Source organism: Amblyraja radiata, chromosome 3 (genome assembly GCF_010909765.2).
Source record: "Amblyraja radiata isolate CabotCenter1 chromosome 3, sAmbRad1.1.pri, whole genome shotgun sequence".
In the NCBI taxonomy this organism is placed as follows: domain Eukaryota; kingdom Metazoa; phylum Chordata; class Chondrichthyes; order Rajiformes; family Rajidae; genus Amblyraja; species Amblyraja radiata.
This window is the reverse complement of record NC_045958.1, coordinates 128,249,187-128,262,614: the sequence shown is the minus strand read 5'-3', so window position 1 is coordinate 128,262,614 and position 13,428 is coordinate 128,249,187.

Here is a 13,428-nt window from a genome sequence, read left to right as displayed (position 1 = left end):
TTCTTAAACTGTGGCCCCTGGTCGAGACGCTTCTTCAGACTGTACGTGATAGACAATAGGTGCAGGAGTAGGCCATTCGGCCCTTCGAGGCAGCACAGCCATTCAATGTGATCGTGGCTGATCATCCCCAATCAGTACCCTGTTCCTGCCTTCTCCCCATGTCATTACAATTAAGTTGTCCACATTGTACTGATAAAGGATAAAGGGTACATGCAACATTTAGTGCAAGGTATAGTTGGATTAAAGATAGTTGAAAGGTTTCCAATGAGATAGATGCGGGGGGGGGGGGGGTTCAGGACCGCACTCTGGCTGCTGAGAGGTTGGTTCAGTTGCCTGACAACAGCTGGGAAGAAACTGTACCTGAATCATGAAAAGAAAGGCTTCTTAAATTGGGTGAAACCCAACGGGGATAAACTCTGCAAAAAGATAGCAGAACGGAATGAAAACAGGCGAGAGGTTTAATGGACAGATCGCATGCTGGTTTCCGAGTGAAACAGATGCACTTCCACAGAGTGTTACCGGTGTGAATCTTCATATTGAGTTCCACTGTTTGAAAATACTGCTGTCTTACTGTGAAGGTTCAGGCAGCCAGACAAAGGTTTGCTGTTCAAAATGCCGAAGCGATTGCCAAATAGCGAAAAGCCTAGACAGAGTGAAATTGGAGAAGATGTTTCCACCAGTGGGAGAGTCTTAAGGGCCTGTCCCACTTGGCGATTTTTTCCCCAATCTATTTTTCTCATGATTTTATACACCTCTATACGATCACCCCTCCTGCACTCCAAGAAAAAGAATCCTAGCTTGCTCAACCTCTCCCTGTAGCTCAGACTCTCGAGTCCTGGCAAATCATCTCTGCACTTGTTCACCAGTTACTGAAAGTTGGCGTGCAGGTACAGCAGGCTGTGGAGAAAGCTAATGGAATGTTGGCCTTCATAACAAGAGGATTTCAGTATCGGAGTAGACAGGTTCTTCTGTAGTTGTATAGGGCTCTGGTGAGACCACATCTGGGGTATTGTGTACAGTTTTGGTCTCCTAATTTGAGGAAGGACATCCTTGTGATTGAGGCAGTGCAGCGTAGGTTCACGAGATTGATCCCTGGGATGGCGGGACTGTCATATGAGGAAAGATTGAAAAGACTGGGCTTGTATTCACTGGAGTTTAGAAGGATGAGGGGGTATCTTATAGAAACATATAAAATTATAAAAGGATTGGACAAGCTAGATGCAGGAAAAATGTTCCCAATGTTTGGCGAGTCCAGAACCAGGGGCCACAGTCTTAGAATAAAGGGGAGGCCATTTAAGACTGAGGTGAGTAAAAACTTTTTCACCCAGAGAGTTGTGAATTTGTGGAATTCCCTGCCACAGAGGGCAGTGGAGGCCAAATCACTGGATGGATTTAAGAGAGAGTTAGATAGAGCTCTACGGGGCTAGTGGAGTCAAGGGATAGGGGGAGAAGGCAGGCACGGGTTATTGATTGGGGATGATCAGCCATGATCACAATGAATGACGGTGCTGGCTCGAAGGGCTGAATGGCCTCCTCCTGCACCTATTTTCTATGTATCTATGTTTCTATGTTTCTATCACGCCGTGAATTTTTCGGTGACCCTAATACGTCAGTCAATGATGCCGGCAGTCACCGAAAAAACCAAGTGGGACAGGCCCTTTAGACCAGTGGGCACAGCCACAGAATAAAAGGACGTTCCTTTAGAATGGAAATGAGAAATGCCTTTCTTTAGCCAGAGGTAGCTGGAGAAACTCTGCGGATGAGGCAGCATCTATGGAGAGAAGGAATAGGCGACGTTTCGGGTCGAGACCCTACTTCAGACTGAGAGTGTTTTGGTTTAGTTTAGTTTAGAGATACACAGTGGAAACAGGCCCTTCGGCCCAACGAGTCCACGCCGACCCGCGATCACCCCTATACGCTAACACCGACACACACTGGGGAAGATTTTACAATATTACCAAAGCCGATTAACCTACAAAACTGTACGTCTTTGGATCTGCTCTCTGGTTGTAGTAGGATGGTTCAGTTGCCTGATAACAGCTGGGAGGAAACTGTTCCTGAATCTGGAGGTAGACAAAAATGCTGGGGAAACTCAGCGGGTGAGGCAGCATCTATGGAGCGAAGAAAAAGGTGACAACCCGAAACGTCACCTATTCCTTTGCTCCATAGATGTTGTGTCACCCGCTGATGTTTCTCCAGCATTTTTTGTCTAACTTCGGTTTTTCCAGCATCTGCAGTTCTTCCTTAAACTGAATCTGGAGGTGTGCGTTTTCACACTTCTGCATCTATTGCCTGATGGGAGAGGGGAGAAGAGGGGGTGGCCAGGGTGCGACTGGTCCTTGATGATGCTGCTGGCCTTGCCGAGGCAGCGTGAGGTGTAGATGGAGTCAATGGAAGGGAGGTTTAAGAAAGAACTGCAGATGCTGGAAATATCAAAGGTAGACAAAAATGCTGGAGAAACTCTGACCCGACAGACCCCTCGACCCGAGTAGTCGTAGTCAAATATGGGACAAGGGCGGTCCGGTATGGGACAAACCAAATTGTCTTGTAGTTTACACCCCAGCGTTGTGAACATTGACATCTTCAATTTCAGGTAGTCCTTGCTTTCTCCCTCCTTCCCCTCCCCTTCCCAGCTCTCCCACAGCCCACTGTCTCTGCCTCTTCCTTTCTTCTTCCCGACCCCCCCACCACCCCCCCCCCAACCACCACATCAGACTGAAGAAACGTCACCTATTTCCTTCGCTCCATAGATGCTGCCTCACCTGCTGAGTTTCTCCAGACTTTTTGTCTAGCGTCAATGGAAGGGAGGTTGGTTTGTGTGATGGTCTGGGCTGCGTCCGTAGCTCTCTGCAATTCCTTGCAGTCTTGGGTGGAGCTGTGGTGCATCCTGATACGTTGCTTTCTCCGGCGATCCTAGCCTGTCTGGGGGTTAGTACATGAAACTGAACTAAAAAACGGAACCAAAAGCTATGACTCAGATTCCTTGTACTTTCTGTACTTAATTCCCGGGATGGCGGGACTGTCATATGCTGAGAGAATGGAGCAGCTGGGCTTGTACACTCTGGAGTTTAGAAGGATGAGAGGTGATCTCATTGAAACATATAAGATTGTTAAGGGCTTGGACACGCTAGAGGCAGGAAACATGTTCCCAATGTTGGGGGAGTCCAGAACCAGGGGCCACAGTTTAAGAATAAGGAGTAAGCCATTTAGAACGGAGACGAGGAAACACTTTTTCCTCACAGAGAGTGGTGAGTCTGTGGAATTCTCTGCCTCAGAGGGCGGTGGAGGCCGGTTCTCTGGATGCTTTCAAGAGAGAACTAAATAGGGCTCTTAAAGATAGCGGAGTCAGGGGATATGGGGAGAAGGCAGGAACGGGGTACTGATTGGGGATAATCAGCCATGATCACATTGAATGGCGGTGCTGGCTTGAAAGGCCGAATGGCCTACTCCTGCACCTATTGTCGATTATCTATTGTAACCGCCCAGTAAGTTGCATAGTGTGAGTGGGTTAGCGATATTTCCCAACCTGCTAATTTTAGTAAAGAAAATGAATATGAGCAGAAACATGACATTTATACTTAAATTTATACTCAAGGAAACTCTTTTTATTAGAATAAAATTACCAAGTGGAGGAAATGTAATCTACCAACTCTGTTTAACATATGTTTGCCATTATTGCAAAAAGCGCATCAAATATAATTGATTCTCATTGAAGACGTTGTTCGTTTTATAGTTCCCCGATGAACGTAGGTAACTTTACAACCAAAGAGCGATGATGTTTATTCAGCTACCAAGGCTGCTTTCAGAAGTAATTAGACATAATATTCTCCAGCTGAGCATGAGGTATTTTTGGACAGAGATTCTCCGGGTGTTCATAAAGTTCCTAAATCATAGGAGCAGAATTAGGCCATTCAGCTCATCGAGCCAATCTCTGCCGTAAAAATACTCATTCTTCCTCCCTCGGAACATGGACCCGTTGCAGTTCGCATACCGTCCGAACAGATCCACGGACGATGCGGTCTCCCAGGTCTTGCACACCGCTCTCTCTCATCTGGACAGCCAGAAGGGGGGCTACGTGAGGATGCTGTTCATAGACTACAGTTCAGCCTTCAACACGATAGTCCCCACCAGACTGGCCGAGAAGCTACTGGAATTGGGGCTCAACACCCCCCCTGTGTGCCTGGGTCCTGGACGTTCTCACATCCAGGCCCCAGGTAGTCAAGATGGGAGGGAATACATCGAAGTCCCTCACCCTGAGCACAGGATCACCCCAGGGTTGCGTCCTCATCCCCCTATTGTACTCCCTGTACACACATGACTGTGTGGCTAGGTTCAGCTCCAACTCAATAATTAAGTTTGCTGATGACACTGTGGTGGTGGGCCTGATCTCAGACAACGACGAGAAGGTCTACCGGGAGGAGGTGGCTGATCTAGCACTCTGGTGCCAGGATAACAGCCTCCTCTTGAACATCAAAAAAACGAAGGAGCTGATCATGGACTTTAGGAGGGCACATCATCCGAGGACGTACACTCCATTGAGGATAAATGGGGATCCTGTGGATAGGGTGAACTGTTTTAAATATCTGGGAGTCCACATCTCCGAGGATATGACATGGGCATCACACGCCTCAGCACTCGTGAGTAAGGCAAGGCAGCGCCTTTACCACCTCAGGCAATTGAGGAAATTCAGAGTGTCTCCGAGGATCCTCCAGTGCTTCTACGCAGCGGCTGTGGAAAGCATCTTGTCCGGAAATATTACCATCTGGTTTGGGAATTGCTCTGCCCATGACAAGAAGGCTCTGCAGAGAGTAGTGCGTTCGGCCGAACGCACTATGGGAACTTCACTTGCCCCCCTGCAGGAACTATACATCAGGAGGTGCAACTCCAGAGCCAATAAAATCATGAGAGACCCCTTCCACCCCTGCAACGGACTGTTCCAGCTGCTACGGTCAGGCAAACGCCTCCGTTGCCATGCTGTGAGAACGGAGAAGTTGAGAAGGAGTTTCTTCCCAGAGGCCATTCGGACTGTAAACGCCTATCTCATCAGGGGCTAACTTTACTGAACGTTTTTCCTTCCAATATTTAATATGTAAAAGAATATGTGTGTTATGATTGTGTTTATAGTTTGTTTGGTTGTTTGGTTGTTTGTCTTTTACACAAAAGTCCGCGAGCATTGCCACTTTCATTTCACTGCACATCTCGTATGTGTATGTGACAAATAAACATGACTTGACTTGACTTGACTTGACTTGGCCTCCACAGCCGTCTGTGGCAATGAATTCCACAGATTCACCACATCTTATTACCAAAGGTACGCCCTTTAATTCTGAGGCTGTGCCCTCTGGACCTACACTCTCCCACTAGTGGAAACATCCTCTTCACATCCACTCTATCCAGGCCTTTCACTATTCAATATGTTCAATGAGGTCCCCCCTCATTCCACTAAACTCCCAGCGCCGACAAACGCTCATCATAGGTTAACCCACTCATTCCTGGGATCATTCTCGTAAACCTCCTCTGGACCCTCTCCAGAGCCAGCACATCCTTCCTCAGATATGGGGCCCAAAACTGCTCACAATATTCCAAATGTGGCCTGACCAGCACCTTATAGAGCCTCAGCATTACATCCCTGTTTTTGTATACAAGCCCTCTTGAAATAAATGCTAGCATTGAGTTTGCTTTCTTTACTACCGATTCAACTTGCAGATTAACATTTTGGGAATCCTGCACCAGCTCCCAAGTCCCTTTGCACCTCCGATTTCTGGATTCTCTCCCCATTTAGAAAATATTCCACATCTTTATTAATCTTTATTAATATTACCAAAATGCATGACTCCACACTTTGCTCCACTATATTCCATCTGCCACTTCTCTGCCCACTCTCCCAACCCTTCTGCAGAGTTCCCTGCTTTCTCTACACTACCTGCCCTCCATCTATTTTCGTGTCATCCGCAAACTTGGCCACAAAGCTTTCAATCCCCTCGTCCAAATCGTTAATATACAACGTGAAGAGCAGCGGCCCCAGCACCGAGCCGCGCGGAACTCCGCTAGTCACTGGTGGCCAACCAGAAAAAACAAAACGTTTGTTGCAATGATGAGCAGGAAGCAAGAGGATTGGGTAATGTTTAAAGAACAACAGAAGATAACCAAAAAGACAATACAAGAAGAAAAGATGAGGTACGAAGGTAAGCTAGCCAAGAATATAAAGCAGGATAGTAAAAGCTTCTTTAGGTATGTGAAGAGGAAAAAATTAGGTAAGGCCAAATTTGGACCCTTGAAGGCCGAAAAAGGTGAATTTATTATGGGGAACAAAGAAATGGCAGATGAGTTGAACAGGTACTTTGGATCTGTCTTCACTAAGGAGGACACAAACAATCTTCCTGATATAGTAGAGACTTCTGCAGTTGTACAGAGCTCTAGTGAGACCACACCTGGAGTATTGTGTATAGTTTTGGTCCCCTAATTTGAGGAAGGACATTCTTGCTATTGAGGGAGTGCAGCGTAGATTTACAAGGTTAATTCCCGGGATGGCGGGACTGTCATATGCTGAGAGAATGGAGCAGCTGGGTTTGTACACTCTGGAGTTTAGAAGGATGAGAGGGTATCTCATTGAACATATAAGATTGTTAAGGGTTTGGACACTCTCGAGGCAGGAAACATGTACCCAATGTCGGGGGAGTCCAGAACCAGGGGCCACAGTTTAAGAATAAGGAGTAAGCCATTTAGAATGGAGACGAGGAAACACTTTTTCTCACAGAGAGTGGTGAGTCTGTGGAATTCTCTGCCTCAGAGGGCGGTGGAGGCAGTTTCTCTGGATGCTTTCAAGAGAGAGCTAGATAGGGTTCTTAAAAATAGAGGAGTCAGGGGATGTGAGGAGAAGGCAGGAACGGGGTACTGATTGGGGATGATCAGCCATGATCACATTGAATGGCGGTGCTGGCTCGAAGGGCCAAATGGCCTACTGCTGCACCTATTGTCTATTGTTGCTAAAACATTGTGGGCCGAAGGGCCTGGTCCTGTGCTGTACTGTTCTATGTTCTATGTTGCGTGAGACAATTTGATGGCATCACAGTACGGCTGAGAAATCAAACACAAAACTGTTCGACAGACGGCCCAGAGTTACAAACAAGTTGAATATTCAGCAAATCAAAGCCATTTCCATTGAGATAGAGATTTGATTCCTGACGGGGGGAGATAATACCCGTTATTAAGGCTGAACAACCAAATTAATGAGGCGTTTCACAACTGAATAATGAAACATTTAACTGGTGAGGAACTGATTAACCAGGCTGCTCAACCTAACCATTATCCATTCGCTGTCTCATCCCCGTGGCCTGTTCTTACTGGTGGAGTTGAATGTTAGAGGGCGTCACGGTGGCGCAGCGGTAGAGTTGCTGCCTCACAGCGCCAGGGACCCGGGTTCAATCCTCACTACAGGTGCTGTCTGTACGGAGTTTGCACGTTCTCCCCGTGACCTGCGTGGGTTTTCTCCGGGCGCTTCGGTTTCCTCCCACACTCCAAAGACGTGCAGGTTTGTAGGTTATTTGGTTTTGGTAAAATTGTAAATTGTCCCTAGTGTGTGTAGGATAGCGTGAGCGTGCGAGGATCGCTGGTCGGTGCGGACTCGATGGGCCGAAGGGCTTGTGTCCGCACTGTATCTCTAAACTGAACTATTCCTCTGAAGATAGACACAAAATGCTGGAGTAACTCTGCGGGACATGCAGCATCACTGAAGAGAAGGAATGGGTGACGTTTCAGGTCGAGACCTTTCTTCAGACTAGCATCTGCAGTTCCTTCCTAAATGATTTCTCCGATCCTAAAGTCAATTTTGCGTTGTTGAAGCTGTGATCCAAATGCTCACACTTTGCCCTGTGATTGATTAAACATCCTTCAAGGGATCGATTCTAAAAATGCTTTCATCACAATGGCAAAGAGAGGAAACAAATGGACACAGAGTGCTGGAGTAACTCAGCGGGTCAGGCAGCATCTGTGGAGAACATGGATAGGTGACGTTTCACAGAGTGCTGGAGTAACTCAGCGGGTCAGGCAGCATCTGTGGAGAACATGGATAGGTGACGTTTCACAGAGTGCTGGAGTAACTCAGCGGGTCGGGCAGCATCTGTGGAGAACATGGATAGGTGACGTTTCAAAGAGTGCTGGAGTAATTCAGCGGGTCAGGCAGCATCTGTGGAGAACATGGATAGGTGACGTTTCACAGAGGGCTGGAGTAACTCAGCGGGTCAGGCAGCATCTGTGGAGAACATGGATAGGTGACGTTTCACAGAGTGCTGGAGTAACTCAGCGGGTCGGGCAGCATCTGTGGAGAACAGGGATAGGTGACGTTTCACAGAGTGCTGGAGTAACTCAGCGGGTCAGGCAGCATCTGTGGAGAACATGGATAGGTGACTTTTCGGGTCAACACCCTTCTTCAAACTGAAATGTCACCCGTTCCTTTTCTCCAGAGATGCTGTCTGTCCCGCTGAATTACTCCAGCATTTTTGGGTCTATCTTCAGTTAAAACCAGCATGTGCAGTTCCTACCATCACCAAAATCATTTGTTGTCTTTGGCAGAAAACAAAGCCTCACTTTAATCCTCTTACAATGGACACGTGTGTTTAGAACAGACAAAACCAACAGTTATGGGCCTGCCCCACTTGGGCGTCATTTGCGCGTAATTCTCGCGACATCATTAACGCGTCACGACGCACGACGGTCGCTTCGTGACGCGCACGTGGTGCGTGCACGGTGTGTGGTGACGCAGGCAGTGACGCGCGGTCGCGCACGGCTCCCCAGGATTTTGGGATGTACAACTGTCACTGTATGTCATGTTGTTACTTGTGGGCGGAGCACCAAGGCAAATTCCTTGTATGTGAATACTTGGCCAATAAACGTACTTACTTACTTACAAAATCTTCACGCGCCATCTATGTGATGCGCAAATGTCGCCCAAGTGGGACAGCCCTTTCAGTGTCATGGAGTAATACAGCGTTGAAACAGGCCCTTCGGCCCAACTTGCCCACACTGACCAACATGTCCCAGCTACAATAGTCCATACTAGCCCATGCAACATCCCTTGTGTAAATAAGTTACCCTTCAGGTTCCTATTAAATCTTTCACACCTCATCTTAAACCTATGTCCTCTGGTTCTCCATTCCCCTACCCTGGGGCAAAGACATATTTACCCGATCTACTCATAGAGTCATAGAGTGATACAGCATGGAAACAGGCCCTTCGGCCCAGCGTGCCCACACCGAACAACATGCCCCACCTACACTATTCCCACCTGCCTGTGTTTGGACTATATCCCTCCAAACCTGTCCAATCCATGGAACTGTCTAAATATATCTGAAACGTTGCGATAGTCCCAGCATTAACTACCTCCTCCGGCAGCTCGTTCCATACATCCACCACCCTTTAGTGTGAAAAAGTTACCCCCCGGGTTCCTATTAAATATTTTCCCATTTTTCCTTAAAACTGTGTTCTCTGGTCCTTGATTCCCCTACTCTGGGCAGGAGGCCTTGTGCATTCACTCGATCTATTTTTCTCATGATTTTATACACCTCTATAAGATCACCCCTCCTGCACTCCAAGGAATAAAATCCTAGCTTGCTCAACCTCTCCCTGTAGCTCAGACTCTCGAATCCTGGCAACATCTTCGTAAATCATCTCTGCACTTGTACACCAGTCACTGAAAGTTGGCGTGCAGGTACAGCAGGCTGTGAAGAAAGCTCATGGAATGTTGGCCTTCAATAACAAGAAGATTTCAGTATAGGAGTAGAGAGGTTCTTCTGCAGTTGTATAGGGCTCTGGTAAGACCACATGTGGAGTATTGTGTACAGTTTTGGTCTCCTAATTTGAGGAAGGACATCCTTGTGATTGAGGCAGTGCAGCGTCGGTTCACGAGATTGATCCTTTGCACGTTTTGATGCAGCAAACACCACACCCAAGGGGAGAGCAAGCCCCTGCTTACAAACCGACCAGCCAGTCCTGACCATAGACTCAATGGACACACGGAGAATCCTGTCTAAGGTCAACCGGTGGAAAGCAGTCGGACCCGACAACATCCCAGGACGTGTGCTCAAGGAATGTGCTGAGGAGTTAGCAGATGTGCTAACAGACATCTTTAACATCTCCCTAAGTCAAGCCATTGTCCCCACATGCCTCAAAACTTCCACGATAATCCCCATAGCGATGAAACCAGTTGTTGCCTGCCTAAATGACTACCGCCCTGTCGCCCTGACCCCAATAATAATGATGTGCTTTGAACGCCTGGTGAAACCCCACATTACTGCCAGCCTCCCCTCATCGTTAGACCCCCTCCAGTTTGCCTATCGCCCCAACCGTTCTACAGAGGATGCCATCTCTACCACGCTGCACACAGTACTCACGCATCTGGAAAACAAAAACTCATACGCCAGAATCCTGTACATTGACTTCAGCTCAGCGTTTAACACCATCATCCCACAGAGACTTGTGGAGAAACTAACCCTGCTGGGCCTCAACACCACCCTGTGCCACTGGATCTTGGACTTTCTGACAGAGAGACTGCAGTCAGTCCGTGTTGGCAAGAACACTTCAGGCTCGATCACGCTGAGCACCGGCTCCCCTCAAGGCTGTGTGCTCAGCCCGCTGTTGTTCACATTGCTCACACATGACTGTGCTGCCAGATTCAGGGACAATAAGATCATAAAATTCGCGGATGACACAACAGTGGTGAGACTCATCAGCGGAGACGACGAATCAATGTACAGGGAGGAAGTGGAACAACTAGTGGACTGGTGCGGCAAACATAATCTGGAATTAAATGTCGACAAAACGAAGGAGATGGTTGTCGACTTCAGGAGCGCGCAACCAAAGCATACACCCCTCAACATCAGTGGCACCACAGTGGAGAGAGTGGAGAGCATAAAGTTCCTCGGTGTGCAAATTACAGACAGCCTCACCTGGTCCAGGAACACCACTGGGACCGTCAGGGACTGGATTGTTTTTAGTGTTATTATGTGAGAAATGTTTTAAATTTCATGTGCGATGCTCCGCTATTCCCTGGGAAACGTCTTTTCATTTTGCACTGTACAACTGTTGCTTGCAAGAAGACAATAAAGGTTGATTGATTGATGGATGGCGGGACTGTCATATGAGGAAAGATTGAAAAGACTAGGCTTGTATTCACTGGAGTTTAGAAGGATGAGGGGGTATCTTATAGAAACAGATAAAATTATAAAAGGACTGGCCAAGCTAGATGCAGGAAAAATGTTCCCAATGTTGGGCGAGTCCAGAACCAGGGGCCACAGTCTTAGAATAAAGGGGAGGCCATTTAAGACTGAGGTGAGAAAAAACTTTTTCACCCAGAGAGTTGTGAATTTGTGGAATTCAGGGCAGTGGAGGCCAAATCACTGGATGGGTTTAAGAGAGAGTTAGATAGAGCTCTTGGGGCTAGTAGAATCAAGGGATATGAAGGCAGGCACGGGAACAATCAGCCAAGATTACAATGAATGGCGGTGCTGGCTCGAAGGGCCGAATGGCCTCCTCCTGCACCTATTTTTGATGTTTCTATGTTTCTATGCACCCTTTCCAACATGACAACATATTTCCTGTAACGCGGTGCCCAGAACTGAACACAATACTCTAAATGGGGCCTCACCAACATCTTATACAACTGCAAAATGTCCTCCCAACGTCTATACTCAATACCCTGACAGATGAAGGCCAATGTGCCAAAAGCCTTGTTGACCATCCGATCTACATGCAACGCCACTTTTTCATGGAAGTTTGAAGTTCATTGTTGGATGTAAAGTCTATACTATTCATTAAAACATTTGCTCCACTGAATTTGTGGCATCAATGTAATTAAGTAATGCATGAAACTATTAATTTCTCCTTTCCTTCAATCACACCGTGTTTTGTGCCTTACAGATTACATTTTTAATATTTAACCTGTCTCAGGAGGCCCAGAACAATTAGGCCAAACACAACTTTAAACTATTGAATTAAATAAACCCACTAGCTGTTTTTTTCCCCTACAATTTCCAAGGCTAAGTTGCCACATTGGTACCTGATTATTCTGCTTGAAAACTATCTCATGTTTTGTAATTATATACAAAAATACTCAGTTCCCTCATTAAGTTATCTGTTTGTTCAACAATTTCCATTCACCTTAGACGCAGAGTGCTGGAGTAACTCAGCGGGTCAGGCAGCATCTGTGGAGAACATGGATAGGTGACGTTTCACAGAGTGCTGGAGTAACTCAGCGGGTCAGGCAGCATCTGTGGAGAACATGGATAGGTGACGTTTCACAGAGTGCTGGAGTAACTCAGTGGGTCAGGCAGCATCTGTGGAGAACATGGATAGGTGACGTTTCACAGAGTGCTGGAGTAACTCAGCGGGTCAGGAAGCATCTCTGGAGTAAAAGGATGAGTGATGTTTCGGGTCGGGACCGTTCTTCAGACTGAATGTAGAACGGAGGGAACTGGAGGTAAGAAAAATTCAGAATATAGCAGGGGTGACAAATAATGACCAAGGAATTCTGGAGCCCACAATGATCCATTGTTGGCCTGGGAAGAGGTGATAATGAAGGGATACAATGATGTGAGCAGTGGAACTAGTAGGATGATTAGGGTGGGGGTGGGGGGAGAGAGGGAAATGAGGGGTTAATTGAAATTAGAGAAATCAATCTTCATACCACTGGGGTGCCCAAGCGAAATATGAGGTGCTGTTTGTCCAATTTGCGCTGGGCCTCACTCTGACAATGGATGAGGCCCAGGACAGAAAGATCAGTTTGGGAATGGGAGGGGGAATTAAAGTGTTTAAGAAGGAACTGCAGATGCTGGACAATCGAAGGTAGACAAAAGTGCTGGAGAAACTCAGCGGGTGCAGCAGCATCTATGGAGCGAAGGAAATAGGCAACGTTTTGGGCCGAAACCCTTCTTCAGTTTTCAGTTTTCAGTTTTCAGTTTCAGGGGGAAGTTAAAGTGTTTGGCAACCGGTAGTATTGCCGATTTACATCCTTACTATTAGACTTGGAGCATGAAAACAGGACCTTTGGACCACGAGTCCATGTCAACCAGCGATCAACAACCATCGACACACCTGTTCCGTGCCACCTTAACTGTGCTCACACTGGCGGCAATTCACGGAAGTCAACCGACCGACAACCCTAGGATGAGGGAGGAAATTTGAGCACCCGGAGAAAACCCATATGGTCTGAGGCAAAAACATGCAAACTCCGTACAGACAGCACCCTAGGCCAGATCAAACCTGGGCCTCTGACACTGTGAGGCAGTAACTCCACCAGCCAAGCCACTTCTTCCCACATTACTTTGTTTTATTAAAACTGAAAGTTCATAAATTCATAGGTGATCGGAGCAGAATTAGGCCATTCAGCGTAGGTTTACAAGGTTAATTCCCGGGATGGCGGGACTGTCATATGCT